We start from the raw sequence: 17,864 nt of genomic DNA, 5'->3' as shown, positions 1-17,864 counted from the left end.
AAAAAATCCACCTATATTTTAGTAAATGAATAGTTTATAATATATCATAATGTTTAACATATTTGTACAGTCAACACTTTAAAGTCAGGGTTCTTAATCTATATCCATAACGGGCCTCAGTAACCTCCCAAAATTGTATATACAGTACAGGTTTTCTGCAAGAATCCATAGCTTTTATCACATTCGCAAAGAAGTCTTGACCAAAAAAAGGTTAAGGGTGATGATCCTAAAAACACACTCTGAAGGCTGCATATTAATAAAGTAAAATATATAAATTTCACCTTTGCATTTATCAAGGTGGTATTTTATTTGTTTTTTATATAGAATGCGTCATGAATCTGCATGTCATATTTGCACAGAGGCCATGCTAATCTTCTCTGTTTAATTCCAATTTTAGTACACATGCTGCTGAAGCGAGCACCAAAGGTGGTATTCTGAACAAACTAGATTCTAAATTCTTAAAACATGCTAAAGTCACTTAGTCCAGAGGCAGATATACTCTACTTTCCAAATACTTAATACCTACTAAGAGTTTGAGCTTCCGAGCTAAAATGTTCTTCCAGAAGTCTGAGCTGCCTACCTTTACATTAATTTACATACTCTCATAAACAAAGTAGCTCAGAACACTTTATTTTTAAAAGCCTTTATTCATGTGCTCTCTTATGGTTGTATAAATTTCATTTTTGCCAAACTTCCGTACAAATAACAAGAACTATTTCCTTCAGTCTCATCATTTCGTTTGACTTACTGATTATCAAATACAAATCAAAATTAGAATATTGTCTACCTAACAAAGATTTCCTTCATTCTCAAATACTCAGGTTCAATATTAATGAAATTATCTGATGATGCTGACTGAATATTAAAACATTATTATTCACCAAACTCTCCAACAGTATTTTGATTCCTTGGACAGAGCATCCACATTATTTTTAGCAATGGATCACCCCATCAGTGTAAATTGGCATGTGAAATTGACAAGATGTTTTTAGATGTAACTAAAGTTAACCTAACTCTAAGATCTCCATTTCATATCCTACCAAAGTTTTATACAGCTAAATACTAGGCCATGTTTTTCAAAAGGATCAATTCCTTTCATTTACTCAGACTCATAGCAGGTACATAAGATGCTATAAATTAGACGAAATTATCTAAATTCTGAATTAAAAAAACAAACAAACAGTAACTAATGTCAAGTGAACTCCAAGTATCCCTTTGTTAAGTTTTCAAATGCAAATTGTTAATTTGGAGCCAACTTCCCTGCTACAACAAGTGCATTCCGTTACCCCTGTATGCCTAAATAAATTCTGCTACAAACCCTATAACGCACACAAATATTTAGGGTAAGGTAGAGTATTCCACTCGGCTGACCTGTTCTGCTTAACTGTCCTTATTTATATGCCATTATTTCTCAGTCCTTTAATATCTTCTACCTTCATTATACCAATTATGTTCCCAGGTTGAAAAAAAATCACTGTATAATCTACACATCCAAAAGCCCCCCAAAATAGATTCTAGTTATTAAATCTAGATTCCACAGTTTACTATAATTAACTATATCCTTAACAGATAATTCATACTCTACACTGTACATGAGTGAATTCATTAAGAAAAATGTTCCCTCCTATGCGTCAAGCAATCACATATTTGACCAAATAAAAGGGGGGGGGCAGCTCCCAAGTGAATTAGAAAGAGTAACTTCGTTACACTGTCACAAAGCAAAAAAGGATGACCAATTAATAGAACACTCCCAAATCATATTCATCATTAATATCTGCCACTTAAAAACATTCTCTAAAATCTCTTAAAATACTCCTAGAGAAGCAAAGTAATATGTTAAAAGTGTAGCTGTCTGCTGCTTCAGAATACTTAAATCTTAGACCTAGAAAAGAGTCTAAGAAAATTACCTGATCCAATTTCCTCATATTTGAGAATAGGCTGTGGAGACGGAACATTTTTGACTGTAATACGAAACCGCAAATATCATGTAGAAAAAGTTAACTTTTGTAGAGTGTAGACAATCCACTAGAAGTCCAAATCCGTTCAGTAGCCATTAGCCATGTTAACTACTGAGCACTGGAAATGCGACTAGCTGAAAATGAGACATGCTGAATACACTCTAGATTTCAAAAACAGTATCAAAATTAAAAAAAAGTGGTGTCTCCCATTTTATCTGGTTATTTAATGAAGTCCACTCTTAAGTAATTGTATAATGCTTAGAACACCCACACAAGCAAAGAGCATGCAGTGACTGGGCCTCCTTTACTCCAGTCAAGTCACATGAGGCAGTGTTAACAATTCATTGCTAGGACTGGGGACCTGAATTCAATTCTCATCTAGCCATGGAAAACAAAAATCATTGGCAATTAATATTTTGGGGTCGAGAACATCCTTTACTGACCAAATAAAAGCTTCTCAGACTATTAAAATATGAAGTGATTACAAATCTATGCTGGTCATTGATGGCCAATTCCTGAAAACTAAGGTGAGGAGAACATGCTCCACCAAATAGAAATACAAACTGGGTTGCTTTTAACACTCCTTGAAGACCAGTGCTATGGATAAAAATACCCTTTAGAAGGGTTGTTTTTCTGACTCTTTTTTGACACCCTTAGAAAGATATTTTGCAGAAATACACATGACTACAGCTGAATCAATAAATATTTTCTATTCTATTTTTTAAAAATTCTGATTACCACCCACTACATTGATTTAATGACTCAATGAGTCAGGATCTACAGTTAAAAACATTGGTTTAGATCTCCTAATATTGGGCAATTCCCACTATTAGTGATACTTACTATATTAGCTATTGAAAAAACGTACACAAATATCTAGTGTGCAAGAAATTCTAGTTAATGCTAACAGGAATAAAGTGCCCATAATGAGTAAACTTTGGAGACGAACTTGTGTATCGATATTTCTTTCATTATATTAAGTCTGAACTCGGTGATTTAGAAACTTTCTTTTTTATGAGACGTGCAAAATTCCCCGAGTCTCTCAAATTCGACAGAGCTTCAATTTTGTTTAGGGGAGGGTAGGACCTACAGCCTGTTTCAAGAGGAAAACACCCTCTCACTGTCACTGCAAAAGTATCCAAAACAGGGTTCACCCCCCCCATGAACTGTAATTGTGTACACACTAGTGACACATTTTAAAATGCTATTTAATCTTAACTGAAAAGCTCAAAACAGTCCTTTTAGCAACTATGTATAATAAATCAAACACCCTCACAAAACCCAAAGTAACTTACAAGTTTACAAGTATTTAGTTCCTTAACTATACACATATTCCCTGAATATGCTACTGCAAGCGAACCTGACGGCCATACAACAGAAAAACCTGGATATAAATTCTGTTCTAAAATACATAAATTTACTATTACAAGATTTCCAGGTCAATATAAATAATTTAGGGAACTGCTAAATGAGGTTTTAACTTAGGAACTGAGTGCCAAGACGACTATCAGTAAGGTTTAAAGAAGTAGGCTCATCCAGTCTCCCGATTTACTTCAAGAATGTAACACTCACTATGCCCAATGCCTTCTTTTCGTTTGCCAACCCTCTCGTAAATAAGTGTATTAAAACACAGAAGGCAGGGTTCCAGGCCCTACTGTAAAAGTTGGAGAGACAGAGGCCATTGCTGGCCAAGGACATAAAGGTTACACATTCCTCACACCCGAGCCTGCCGGGGACGTGTACAGCCCGCCTGCTTCCAGGTGTGCAGCACCGACTCGGAGCTGGGGATGCTGGTCGTGGCCCAGGTAGCCAGGCACAAGTCCACCCCCGGATCCCACTAATTCCCGCCCGACCCTCTCCCCAGCCAAGGACGGAGGTCGTGGTGGATCAGGAGGCACAGCTGCTCCGGGACCGAGGCTGGGCTCGGCCGAGCGGATTAGTGGCAGGGAGCCGGCCCAGGGACAGCCAGTCCGCGCCCACTCGTCCGGGCACTACCCCCGCACTTCCTACCTTCCCTCCCGCATCCCAGCCCCCAAGGCCAAGGTCTCCCCGGCCCACAAACTTGATAGCGGAAGTGACGTCAGGGGGGAACCTGGCGACTCCCGCAGCCAGTCAAGCTAGAGCGGGAGAAGGCGCTGGCCAATGGGCGACGACAGGGGGCCGGACTTCCCCGCCCAAGCTAGATTGCAGCGGGGCGGGGGAAGGGAGAGGACTGAAGAATGTGAAGAATGACCCCTCCCCCCGGTCCTGAGGCGCTGGGCGGGAAACAGAGGGGGTTGGGGCCAGCCGGCCGCGCCACGCGGCGCCCATCCCCCAGCCTGCGCCACTGCCACCCACGGTCCTCCTCGAGGCCTGCCCGCCCACCCCGACCCCCAGGCCTCTTCCGGTCGGCCCCATCGCTCCCTTTCTCCCACCGCCCCCGGGAGTCAAGTGAAGGAAAATGGCGACGGGCCCGTGCGCGCCGTCCGTTTACCCCACTGACCTCGGGCTCGTATTGAAGGCCACCGCCTGCAGCCGCCCTCTGCGGAGTCGGCCCGGCCTTCGCGCCAGCCGCAGGCCACCACCGCCCCGGAGACGCGTGCGAAGATGCCGACGGGAGCGCGGGCGGAGGGCCGTGGCGGCCTGAGGAAAAGCAACGCGGGCGCCGGGAGGCCGAGGCGGAGGCGGGCGCGAGCGTAGCGCGCGAGTCCATTGGCTGGGCTGCCTGACTGACGCGCGCCTTGCCCTTTCGTCTCAGCCGAGCCGGACGCCCGGACCTCACTGGAGGGCGGTGGCTCGGCCCGCCCAGGGCTGGGCGTTCACCGCGGGAAGGGCGCGTGGGTCCGCCCACCCCGTCCGCTCCGGCTTTCCTATTGAGCGGCCGGGAGAGTGGCGGGGGAGTGTCCCGCCCCCCGCCCTCCCCGCGCGTGTGGGACAGGCACCCTCTCGAGGCGGCCCAGAGCACGTTGCGCGGCCGTGCTCCCGCCTCCCGCTTGGGGAACGTGCTGGGCGACCCACAAGGGCAGCCCTGCGGAGTAGCCGGCTGGAGCTGGAGCTGCTTTCAGCCCACTGCTGCAGGTTTTGGAGAGTCTCACCTTCAGGTGCTTGTCAAAGCAATCCTTACTTTTCCTATTTTAAGAATCAACCACTGAATGCATAAATAGTGGAACAACAAATGATTTTCTCTCCCCCCTTCCCTTCCTCTCTGGAATTAATAAATAATTTTTAAATTAACCTAAAGCTTAGTTCCGTGTGCCCATTAGAACTTTCCCAAACTAGGCCCAGGGAGAGCTCTGGTTAAGTCTGCCTGCCCCCTCCCCCACGGATAATGTCTGTTTTTAACGTTACTTAGAGTGTACCGGTTACGTTTACATTTATGAGCTCACTTGTATTAGTACTTGCAATAAACAGAAGTTAAGGTGCAGAGTTACTTTGTGGACTGAAGTGAACAAGAAACTACAAGAAAGAAAAGTTGAGCTTGGGCCTGATAGGTGGGCGGGATTTAGGGAGGACTTTTAAGTTAAAAGACGAGTGGGAAAAACAATTTTGTAGTCTATAACAGACAAAACAAAAAAGGCCAATAAATATGAAATGATGTTCACCTTCATTAGTAAGCAAATAAATGCAAATCACAGCCACTTCCCAGTTCATGACAGGTCATCACTTAAAAATGCCCTGAAAACCTATAATGGTGGTACAGACCTATAGTTGTCAATATGGAAAGGTCATCAGGGTCATATTGCTATTCCAGAAATAAGATTACAAAATAATGTGTATGACATGCCCCCATAAGTCTTAACGATTAGCTGTGTAATTACTCATGATCTTTTCCTTTACACATTCCTGTGTTCTTAGCAGTATGTATTGCTTTCATAATCAGAAAAATTATCAATACAAGAGCAATGCCAGGGATAGTTGTTCCAGTCAACCAATTTTTGGCACCATTACAGTGCCAACAGGAGTTCCCAATTTGGGGGGCAGCAAAGAAGGAAACTTTATGCTTATGAGGTGCATACAGCTCAACAGTGGCACATCATGGCTGTGACTATAGCACTGCCGGGGGACAGCATAATAGGGCTACGGCCAAACTGCACGGCTATGGACGGCTGTTCCACCCAGAGGTGTTGGGGGGCTCCGCTCTAGCCGGGGAAACTCAGCCTTCAGGCTCTGGTGGAAAGCGCGCTCCTCCATCTACGGGAGCTGGCTTGTGTGCACTGAAGTCCCCACCCCTGGTTCCTGATTGGTCCATCTTCATGCAAATAACACTAAATCTTCACAGTTTGATTGGTTCAAAAGGCACTGTTCTGATTGGTCAGAGTAGAGCTATTCTGATTGGCTAGAGCTGCAAGGCTCCCACTGGATGGGGAAAGCCGAAATCCTATTGGCTGAAATAGGATTCCAGGAAACCTTTTTAAGGGTTGGCTCAGCCAGCAGAAACACAGTGTAGGCAGGCAGTGCAGCATACAGGCCTGCAGTTTGGCAGGGAGGTGTTTCTGCAAAGTATGGTTTGCATAAGAGGCCCTTGTGCAGAAATGGCTACTAGGCTCTGTTTGGTGTTTTTTTTTAATATTTGAGCCAAGTTAGCCACCAGGAGCCATGTTTAGTAGGCTCCTCTCCCCCCCCCCCCCCCAGGATTCACATTCCCCTGTATCCATCGTCTCCCTTTTCTGTAGTAAATAGAAACCCAGTTTTTAGGTGACAGCATAACTAGAATGACCTTGGATGTAGCTATGTGACTAAGTTCTGGCTGCTGCGATATAATCAGGAGAATGGGTGGGGTTTCTGGGTTCTGCCCTCCAAGGGGAGAGCTTGCCCTTTCTCTCCCCCTTTCTGATGTCCAGCTGCCTGGGCAGGATGGGGTGTGGTAGAGAGACACATGGAGGGGAACCCCAGTCCCCTGCTGGCATCATAGAGGAACCTCCACCAACACTTGGACTTTAAGTGAGAGAGCTATGACTTATCTCACTTAAGCCCCTGAAATCTGGGAATACTTCCACAGGAAGCTAGCCTGATCAGGCGGGCATGCCCACTCAGTGCATGCCTACATGTGGGTTCTTAGGAGATGAAGAGGGCATTCGGTGGGTGGAGCACACAGCTTCTGGGGGTGAAAGTCCCAGCTCCTGTTTCCCAGGACACACTTTGGGGCAGAGACCCTGTGTTCAATGTGATCACAGTAGGGAAGTGATTTGGAACTGCTGAGTGATGAGCAGAACCAAGGGTCATTAATGATCATTATTCATAGTGATAGCAAGAGGCAGGAAGAGTGTGCATTTGAATCCTTGTTGCTGCCCAGGAGAACCAGACCATAGTAATCCTTTGGTTCAAGTCTGACCTTGTCCAGAAGCCTGGCCTCAGCTTACCTCTCCACTCCCCATGCTTGTGGGGGCACAGTTCCAACCACTCACTGCTCAAGCCTCCTGGAATCCTAGTCCCCATCTTTGCTGGCTGTCCTGGTCATTCGGATGGCATTTAAGCTTGGCCTACTCAGGGAGACCTTTCCCAACCACCCAGCCTACCAACCCCCATCACTGTTTCACCACTCTATTTTTACAGCACCCGTGGCGTTTTAGCACTCTCTGAACCCATCTTGCTTGTTTTATTGTTCACCCCCTAAGAAAGCAAAGAACTTTGTCTGCATTTTCAGAGCCACTCCTAGAACAGGCCCAGATGCTCAATAAACATCTTTTGAAGTGTGGAATTAAAAGCCAAGAGACTAGGGCAGTTTGCAGAGGGGGTTGAATGCAAAGGATACTAACAGGTGGAAAGGACAGCTTGCAGGAGTCCAGGTCTTGAGGGTTCTGACCAGAGGATGGTGTGAAAAAGCAGAGGGCGTAGCAGTTGGCTGGGCCAGGAGGGGAAGAAGATGCTGAATCCTGAGAAGACCCCAAACTCCTCTGCTGAGGGTCCCAGAGTAGCCAAGCTCCAAAGGACCCCAGAGGCCCAGTGTCCCTGAGGCCCTGCCATGTCAGACCCCACACCTCTCTGCAGGTGGCCTCAGGACAGAACCTTCCCTCCACCTTTGTTTTCCTGCTGCCTAAACAAATCTAGTAAAGCAAACACACTCCTGGCAAACCCCTCCCCAGGTGAGCTTGGGGCCCTTTGAGTGGTTGCTCCCTCTGGCCCTTCACTCAGCACTTTGCCTCAGGTGAGCAGTTTGCCTCTGGTCTCCCCGCTCTTCACAGCTCAGACTCCCTGCCCATAATCCTGCATCCCCACCACAGAGGGCCAGCTCTTCATGCAGAGCATGGACGCGTAGATCAGGGTGATGATGTCTGGGCAGTGCCTCCTGAGGTCTCGCTCTAACTTCCCAGGGACCTTGTGCTTTCCTGTGAACCTGCAGGGAAGTGCTGCTGCCTGAGGAGTCACAGCAAAAGGAGGGAAGTTTCAGGCAAGGCAAATATCCCCACACACCACCCGAGGTTGCAAACTGGTGATGGCCTGGAGTTTCCATCTGGTTCACAGAAGTGCTTTGTTGCAATATTTTAAAAATCTATTTTTAATTAGCTGACAGCTTTCGAAAGAATCAAGCCATTTAATATTTTAAAAATCTGGATTTCTTGCTTTTCTAAAAAAAACCCTGGAATCTCTGGCTACACTCAGCCTATGTTCCAACAGGACAATGTTTTCTTTATATGCAGCATGGCCTCTGCTATTTGTCACAGCCTCCCTTATCTCCCAGGCTGCTTCATTTTTGCTAAGTGCCTGGCTCCCATGGTCATCTGAGTTTGTGTCCTCACTGCCACCTCTTTGGAGGCACTGCTGCTGCCCAACTTGGGCCAGTGGCTTTAGTGTTAGCCAAGCAGAGTCCTTTCCTGGGAATGTATTGGACAGAAACTGGGAGAAAAGAACCCCTTAGCTTCAGACTCCAAGCTGTAATGACAGAGGAGAAGAGGTCATTCTTCAGGAAAAAAGCAAAACAATCACTGAGAAATAGACAAAAGAGAGAAAAGGGCTTCTGCCCATAACTGAGTTTGGGTCCTGTCACCTCTGAGGCCTCCCTACCCTTTTCCCGGTGCTTTTCAGAAGTCCCTTCCCTTCCGTCCCAGCTGAGCGGGGCAGCAGGGCAGAGTGTGTGTCACTTGCAACTAGTCACAACTGAAAACAAGGTAGCTGGAAGGAGGAGGGACTTGAGAATGACATTCGGAATCCATGCTGTTAACAGTGTGATTTTAGACAAGCCACTAATCTCCTTCTCAGTTTCTTCACCTTTGCAGTGGGGACCCCATTGTTTACTTCCTAAGGGGAGTGAAGTTCCCATAATGTCATTTATGTGAAGCATTGCATACAATTCTAACCACATACCAATAGGTGCAACCTAGGATTCCATAACCCTAATTGAATTTTGTGGTAGATGTTTGCTGATGAACTATAGTACTCCCATCTTAGCACTCCCATTTTCTACCCTTCCAATCGCTACTTTGAAGATAAGCAGGAGCAACAAAATTTAGTAGAAACAATGACCTCTTCCCCTCCCCTGGCTCTTCGTAAACTTTGTAAAAGATTTCTGCCCGTAAAAACTCCAGGGAATAGTTAACCAAGAAGATTAATTAACGCTTATCTTAGCTTCTGTCTACTGCTTTGCTAGTCCCCCACCTGCCCCCTCAGCCAAACAGAATGTGGTTTTTGCCTTTATATTCTCCCTGCAAAGACTGTTCGAGGCTGCGAGTCTGTTAAGGCCATGAGGCCGCTCGCAGTTGCTGGCTAATAAACCTCCAAACGGTCAGTTTGATCTCTGTGTGAATTAATCTCGTGAAAAGCCGGGTGTAACACTGAAAACTGGTGTGCTGGAATTAAGAAGAACGAGATTCTTCCTGAAGGAGGCCAGGGTTCTCTCAGGAGATATTTACAGGTCATTACTCTGGGGTGGGCTGGAAGAAGCCAGGCCTCCAGCCAGATGGACTTGGATTTGCATTAGGTCTACCCTTTCAGTGTCTGTGTAATCTTGGGCTAGTGATTTAAATTCTTGGACCCTGAGTTTCCTTCTTTCATGTAGAGATGATCATTCTTACCGCCTTCAGTTATTTTGAGAATGGAATTAACTCATTAACATGAAGAGTGCCTAGTAGTATATACTAAGCTTTCAACAAATTGTAGTTATTATTGTGAGGGGGAAAAAACAAAGTCCATGGCAAGAGCTAGCCACAGGCTTCATTTCTGGGGAATCATTGCTATTGTGATTTCTAGCATCTGAGGCTCAATTGAGCTAAAAGTGCATCGTAAGTCTTCAGAACACAAGGCTGTTCTGTTTAGCTGTACCAAGGACTCATCACTTGCACCACCCACCCCAGTGGCAGATCCAGTGGCCTCCACCATTCAAGGCCACGTATATGAGCTTCAAGCAACAAGCGCTTTTTAAACAGATTCCTGTTTGTTGTTTTTTAAAGCTTTGGATGATCAATTACCAACGTAAGATCCAGAATCAAGAGAGAGACTACAACGTAGAATCTTTTTTTCTTTTTTCTTTTTAAAAGGTGAAGTCTAGCAACTTGAGAGTTGCAGCCAAAGATAAAAGTTGTCTACTGTATCATACGGTTAGTTCCCTTGACCCAACCTCACTTCCCTGTGCAGAGGCCTCGCTGGCAGAGGAAGGAGATGGATTCTGGGGAAGCTTTGTCCCTGTTTTTGGTTTTGGCATAGACCCCAGTGCTGCCTCTCACGATGTATCCCCAGTGCTTGTTGGGACAGATGGCCCTACGTGGCATAGTCTTCCTGCCAGGTCAACACTTGGTCAGTATGGGGAGGGGTGGGGGCTGGGGGAAGATAGGCAGTGATCCCCATTCTTTTAATGAGCTCTTGAAAATAGTGCCTGACAGAGGGTGTCCTTGGTGGTACCTAAGGGGACAGGCTGCCCTCCACAAGTCTCTCCATCTCTGCCTTGAGCCCCTTCACTCATGGAGGAGCTGCACTGCACTCCCCTGACTCTGCAGGAGCACCCTCATCTGCTCCTAAGGCTGTTGGGGGCTTTCAGTCACCAGGCCACCAGCTGTGACTTCCCCAGGCTGGAGGCACGCTCGCTCGTGCTCCAGCTGCCTTTTGGGGCTGGCAAGCTTGTGTTTGGTGCCACAGAGCAGACTGTCTCCAACAGCGTGGATCATGGCCCACGTGTCTGCGGCACTGGTGGGCACGTCCCCAATGAGCTTCCCGTGTCCTGTGGAGGCAGTGTGAACATTTCCTTAGGGAAGGTCTGCAGAGGGCAGGCCCAGGCACCTGGTTCTTGGTGCGGCCTCAGCCTCCCCAGCTCCACTGAACCAGGAACACCGTAGGTGTGGGGCATTAGCCGCCTGCCCACTACCCATTTCACCTCTTTCCTCTCCAAAGAGCCCTGACGCCTCAGGCCAGCAGTGGTGGGCAGCTAAAAACACTATGTTTGTTTTCTGCTTCCCTTGTAGTTAGGGGTGGGTGGCCGGGTGTGCCACAGAAGCAGAAGTGGGAGTTGTTGGGTGGGGCTTCTGGGGAAGCTGCTTAAAAGTAGCTTCTGGGACAAGTCTTGCCCTCTGGGACAAAAATGCCTCTGGGACAAGCCTTGCCCTCTGTCTTGCCCCTTCCTTCCTCCAGGACTCAGGGATGCCCACACGGAGCAGCCACCTCTGACCATGTGCTGACAGCACGCACAGTACAGCTGAAAGAAGAGGGCCGGGCGTCAGCAGTCACCAGCTGGCAGCCTTGCCTCCCTGCCTCTGGACAGTTCATTAAGTACAAAAGAACCCCTAATTTTTTTAAAGCCATTGCTCATGGCTTTTTATCATGATCAAATCTAGATCCTTTTTGAAGGAGTAGTCAAATGGAAGAAATTACCTGAGTAATTTTGAGGGGAATGAAATTTCAGAGTCGCCCATTGTGATATTTCTAGGAAGTCCAGATCTTGTTCTCGGGCTGTCCACAGTCTACAGCGCCTTCAGCTCCTCCTGTAAACCTCGGCTCCAGCGGCACCTCTGTGATCAGGTCTTCCCTCATGGGGAAAGCGTGGACGGTGAGGTCAGGTAGACCTGGCATGATGGGGCGATTGTAGCTGAATAGTCCTGCACCTCATATTCCTGCCTTGTGAAAGGGGGGGTGGGTTCTGAAGAGGGCTAATGAGATGCTGACTGTGCAGTGCCCAGCATTGGACCAGGCACACAGTAGGCACTGGGCAAGTCGATCTTGCCTTTGTTGACCTTCCCCCTCAGACAATGAGAGGATCTTCCATTCCACAGGCTTCCCCAGGTCTCAGATATGCCACTACAGTCCACAATATACAGAAACATTCTAGCATTTGTCACCATGAGCTGCCTGCCCGGCATGTGCTTGGGAGTTTTATTTAACTCACTAGACTAATCTTCTTGAGGATAACAAGAAAAACCCAAATAGACATAATCGACACACCACAGAATCTCAGGGTACTGGCGAGTGCTCTAAAGGAAGACAAAGGAAGGTAGAACCAGGGTCCTGGGGGTGGCTGAGGCCGAGGAGGGGGCAGCTCCCTGCTTCAGGTGATCTGGGAGGGCGTCTCCGAGAACCTGACTTCTGAGGAGAGGACTGAACAATGGCCAAGCAATGGTCATATCTGAGGGTGGTGAGGCCTAGGGACTGAGCCAAGCTCCAGGCGGCTGGGGGTGGGGGGGGGGCAAGAAGACAAAAAGGCGGGTGGGGCCAGGATGTGGGTTTATCTGAAATATAATGGACCCCCCCACCAATTGGGGATTTTGAACAAGGGAATGGCATGGTCTAAAACATGGAACGATCACTCTGGCTATTAGTGGGGCTGAGTGGGCAGGAGGAGTCCGTGTGGACCTTAGAGTGTCCAGGCAGAGGCGGTGAGAGTGGCCAGGGGAGATGGGTCAAGGGGCTGGGAGGTGCATGGAGAGGATACACCTGGTAAGGGAAGAGGTGGCACTGAGATGCCTGAGCAATCATTGTGCCTGGTACTGAGATTAGGAGGACCGGGTTGGGGGGAATCTGGAATTCCTTTCTGTCTAGGTTATGCCAGAGATGCCAGATGTGAGTTTATATAATTTTCACCAAGTTTGGAAAAATTTTGTCCATTGTTTCTTCAAATACTTTTTCTGTGCTCCCCCCCGGCCCGCCCAATCCTATCATTTCCTTAAGGGATTCCAGATACCCATATATTGGGACACTTGAAGTTGTTCCACAGCTTGCTAATGCTATTTTTTAAAAATTCTCATTCCTCTATCTCATTTTGTGGTTTATATCGCTGTGCCTTCAAGTTCATAGAGCTTTCCTTTTCTGTGTCTAACCTGTGGTTCATCCCATCCAGTGTATTTTCCATGACATTGTAGTTTTAACTTGAATCTTTTTAAATATCATCCATGCCTCTAACTTTTTGAAATATGCAATACAATTATAACAATCTTTAATATCTTTGTCTGCTAATTCTAACATCTGCCTCAGTTCTGATTTGACTTTAGTGATTGATTATTGCTTTCATTAGAGGTCATGTTAGGATACCAGACATTGTGAATTTTACGTTGTTGGATGCTGATATTTTTGTATTTCCAGAAATATTAAATTTTGTCCTGGGATACACTTATGTTACTTGGAAAGAGTTTGACCTCTCAGTTCTTCCTTCCATTATTCGTTAGGCTGGTCTAATGGGGCTAAGGCTTCCTGAGTACTGTTCCAGTATCGCATGATTTATGAGTTTTTCCAGTCGTAGTGGGAATAGGCATTGTCCCCAGTCCTGTTTGAGCTCCAGGCACTGTTTCTTCAATCCTTTCCTATGGTTCCTTCCCACCTGCAGCGATTTCCTCACAAACATGCTGGCCGACCAGTTCTTTGTTGAAAACTCCTGGGACTCTTTGCAGATCTTGGGGTTCTCTGTGCAGTGTTCTCTTCTCTGGACTCTGTCATGTGCAGTTGACCTGCCTCAACCTCCCCAGACTCTCAGCTCTGTTTCCTGAACTCAGGAAATCTGCCAGGCTTTGCTCGGGCTCCCCCTCTCAGCCCCTTGGCCTGGAAACTCTCTCAAGGCGGTAAGCTGGAAGAATTGTAGGACTCATCTTGTTTAGATCCTGTCTCTCAGGAATTATCATTCTTCATTGCCTGAGCTCCAGTGCCTTGCACACCATTGTTTCAAATATTTTTCTGTTTATTTTGTTATTACTGTTTCAGAAGGGAGGGTAAATTCAGACCCTGTTACTCCATCTTGGCCAGGTGAGGAAGTAATAAACCCAATTTTAACAAACATTTGGTATTGAGAAGATCTGTAAAAGTCAGCTGTGGTAGACACAGAGATGTTCTTCCACTGTCCCCCTTTCCAGGGAGGACTTGTTGCCTCCACGGCTCGACCAGCCCCAGTTGTCAGATCCTTCAGTTTGCTCTCAGCTCTGCCTTCCCAAAGCAGCCACACTCAGTGGCTGGGCAAGAGGACCTGTACTTACCTGGCCACACTGGCACAATGTGGGCTCTCTGGTGGGTGATGCTGGTTCCAGAGTCCCTGCCTGGCCAGGTACTGCTAGTCCAGACTACCTTCCCCTCTCTTTCATCTCTTTCTTCTCCCTTCCTGCACAAAGGTCGATGTTGTACCCCAAACTCTGTCTCAGCTTCTGTTTCCAGAGAACCCAACCTGTGGCACCAACTCTTAGGTGGTTAGTGTGGCCCAGAAATCAGACCCCAAGGGGCCCTGCCCTGGCCATCTGTAGATGTCTGTCCTCTACAAGAACTGAAAACTCACCACTAGAATTTGTTTCTGAACCACTGTCTAGTCTTCAGAGCACACATGTGCCCATGTGTATGGCTTAGAAAATTTTGTTCTCTTGACAAAATGTATCCAGAGATTTATTCCTAAAACCTTTATTGCAGGGGGAAAAGTCATGAAATGAAGAAAACCAGGCCATAGAAGCCAGGACACACCCATTTATTCATCTTATAAGAGGGTAATGATATGGCCATAAACCTACTATTTTTGGAAGCCCCTGAAACAATCAGAATTCACCCATTTCTCAAGGTGCACATTTCAAAGCTTGACACATTACAAGACACGCTTAAGAAGAGTCAATCTCTAGAGATGCCACATATTTCTCTCTTGCATTTAAGCACTAGCCTCGTGGCTTGAAGAGAAAACTATTTGAACTGAAACCAAAAATGTGGGGAGAAGCCATGAGCTGTGGGAGCCCTGCATGCATTCCTTGTGTTGCACTCTTAGATTCCTGCAGCACCAGCTCAGTATCCTAGGTGAAACTCACTTTCCTCTCTGCATAGGCATCAGAAATCTCAGCCACCTGGTGAGACTTGTGGTCCCCAAAGAGCTTGCACATTCCATGTATTGGTTCTTCGTCACCTAGGCACATCTGATTGACAAAAGGAAAGGCATTGGCACTTATTCCCTTCCTGTTCCAGCCCTGTGCACCCAGGACCAGCCACACTCCAGGCCAATGACATTCCGAATGTATTCTTAAGCAGGTACCAAAAGTCATTTGCACAGGAGGCCCCGGTGTGTGGAGTACAGAGGAGATGGGAGCACTAAGATGCTTGAATGGTGATCCAGCAAGCACACACCACACTTGGTCTCCTGTGGAATCTGTTTTGTTCAAAAACGCTGAGAAAGCTCCAAAAAGTGCTTGCCCAAGGACACACTTCCAGATAGAGACAGTATTGGGATTGAGAGACGGGGGCGTTCTGACTCCAAGATCAAAGTCTCTTCCTTTGCTAAGCCACCACGTCATAGGACTGAACACCACAGTGGATATAGCATGTCTAGTGGAGTACCCTGCACTCAGCAGGCATTACACAGGGCAGGTATTGATAATGTCATAAGAACCTCAACCAACTTGAGTCCATTACAGGCTCAAGAGAAGCTGGGCACATTTTAGATGGAAGGGATCAAGGAGGAACCTCACTGCCCTGCCTGCTCTGGCCCCTAACCTTCCCCTCTTGGCTAATGGGGAGCCTCGGAATAAACTTTTGAGTCATGGAAAGGGAGGTCACTGCTGAGGATCAGACAGAGCCATTGAGAATTTGTGGCCAATGAAACCAATTTTTAAAGGCAGAGCCCCAATAGGAATCCAACATCATGTCCTGTTCTCTTGAACCCTCTTAGTCACTTGAGCTGGGTGCCCCCCACAGGCCACTGTGTCTGGGCAGGAAGAGGCAGGTAGAAGGAACAGAGCAGAGGCTGGTGGAGCTCAGAGCCACCCAAGACGGCAGAGTGGAGAATTGCAGGGAAGCCCTGCCCTGCGACGACAGACACCCAGAGCCACAGCTGTGCAGCAGGAGTTGGCTGCAGCGTTTCAAGCCAGAGTCAAATTATGAAGACTCGGGATCACTTTTGACCTCCTGCAAAGAAGTCACCACCTTAGTGTTTCTCTGACAGATAACAGAACAACCTGAACCTGGTGGTTGGTGCTACCTAATCTGTGAAACATGGAAACTGCCTCTCCTGCCTCCTCCAGGGTTGCTGGGAGGGTCAAACTGGCTCAAGATTGAGAATGTGCTTTGTCAACAGCAAAGAATTAAAGCTGCAGCGGCGGAATTCCTGATGCCATATCTCATTCATATCTGAGCTAAGTCTGACTTGGGTTCATAGGACATACTGTGTAAAAAACTCATGCTGAAGATCAAACATCAGAGTCATACTCAGCTCTCCAAACTCTCCACTCCTAGTAGGCATGCAGGAATTAGCAGAAGGAATAGTGGATTCGCTCTTCTGCCTTGCCCCGCCTTCCCTCTCTGGGACGATCAAGAGCAAAATTCTCACAAATCTAGATATGATGCTACTGCACTCTAACTATGTGAACCTTCTCTCTGGGGTCCCTTAAATCCTGCTGTGGGCTGCGTGGCTTTTACCAGACGGGCATGCACATGCATGCACATGCACACACATGCACACACACACACTCATCCCTGGGCTCCATCACTGAGAATGAAGTCAACATGGGTGAGTGCATTTATTTAGAAAGTAATCCTCTACTTATTCCTAAGCAAATATCTGGTTTCAACTTTAAGGTTACTGGGTCATTTGGCAGACTGGGCAGCTAAATGAATGAAAGAAAACATATAACTGAAGACCAGCTTCATGATTTCTTCATGCTTTTCACACATTTGAGCCAGCTGGCTTTGTTCCTTGGTCTGAACTATCTCAAGTTCTTCCTTAAACTTTTCCAGTATGTTTCAGCCAGGATGTTCCTCTACAGTCCATTTGTTCCCCTTCCCCTCAAATAAATGATGTAAGACACAGAGACAGCACGAGCTGGTGGCAAATTCCCACTGCCAACCGCCAGGGGAAAGCACGGAGACCCTTTCCTTCCTGAGCTCATAAACACCAGCGAGGGTGCGGGAGAGAACCCCCTTCCCCCGCCGAGGGAGTGCTGACAGGACTTTCAAAAGCAGTGGCCGTGAAATTCTCCTCACCCCTGCAAAATAACTCCCCCACTCCGCGCGCTCCCGCCCTGGCCAGTGTGTGCGCCATCCACAGGGCAGGGACAGCACCGCGCCTCCCTCGGGAGAGCCGGGGGCCGCCTTCCTCCCCCAGGAGTCTGCCCAGCCCGGTGGGAAGGCGGCTGCTCACAGACGACCGCGAGGCTGGACGAGCGGGGGCACAGACAAGGAAGAACTGTCTCCTTGGAGTCACAGGAGATCAGGGCTGGTGTCGCAAGAAAAGACACCTGATCTAAGCATTGAAGACCAACGTTTATCAACCGCATCTTTTATTTACTGTTGTGATGCTGTGGCACCTGGGGCCCTGCAGGCCTGCAGGAGTGGCCCCTTCCAGGCTAGCCAGTTCCTAGAGAGAGTATGGGTCCCACCTGGGAGTAAGGGTCTCATCCAACCACACCCCTACCACCTCCTTTATATTTGCTATTCCTTTATTTACCTGCCCTAGTCGTCCCAGGGCCAGGTACCACACAGCTAGGGACAGTCCCTGTGCCCCAGAGCCAGCTGAAATTATTCCAGGTGGCTAATCCTAAACCTGCTGACCCTGCCTCGCCTGCT

At 47.5% G+C, this 17,864-nt stretch overlaps 1 non-coding gene across 1 annotated transcript; it reads right to left on the bottom strand.

The window, feature by feature from the left end:
* Nucleotides 1–314: 314 nt before the first annotated feature.
* LOC148091765 (U6 spliceosomal RNA) lies at nucleotides 315–421 on the bottom strand. Its single transcript, XR_015715477.1, has one exon. It is a non-coding gene; the product is annotated as a U6 spliceosomal RNA (small nuclear RNA).
* Nucleotides 422–17,864: the final 17,443 nt, after the last annotated feature.

This window comes from Miniopterus natalensis, chromosome 12 (genome assembly GCF_054644295.1).
Source record: "Miniopterus natalensis isolate mMinNat1 chromosome 12, mMinNat1.hap1, whole genome shotgun sequence".
Lineage (NCBI taxonomy): Eukaryota > Metazoa > Chordata > Mammalia > Chiroptera > Miniopteridae > Miniopterus > Miniopterus natalensis.
Note: the sequence above shows the minus strand (reverse complement) of the source record. Positions and strands in the feature narration are given on the sequence as shown.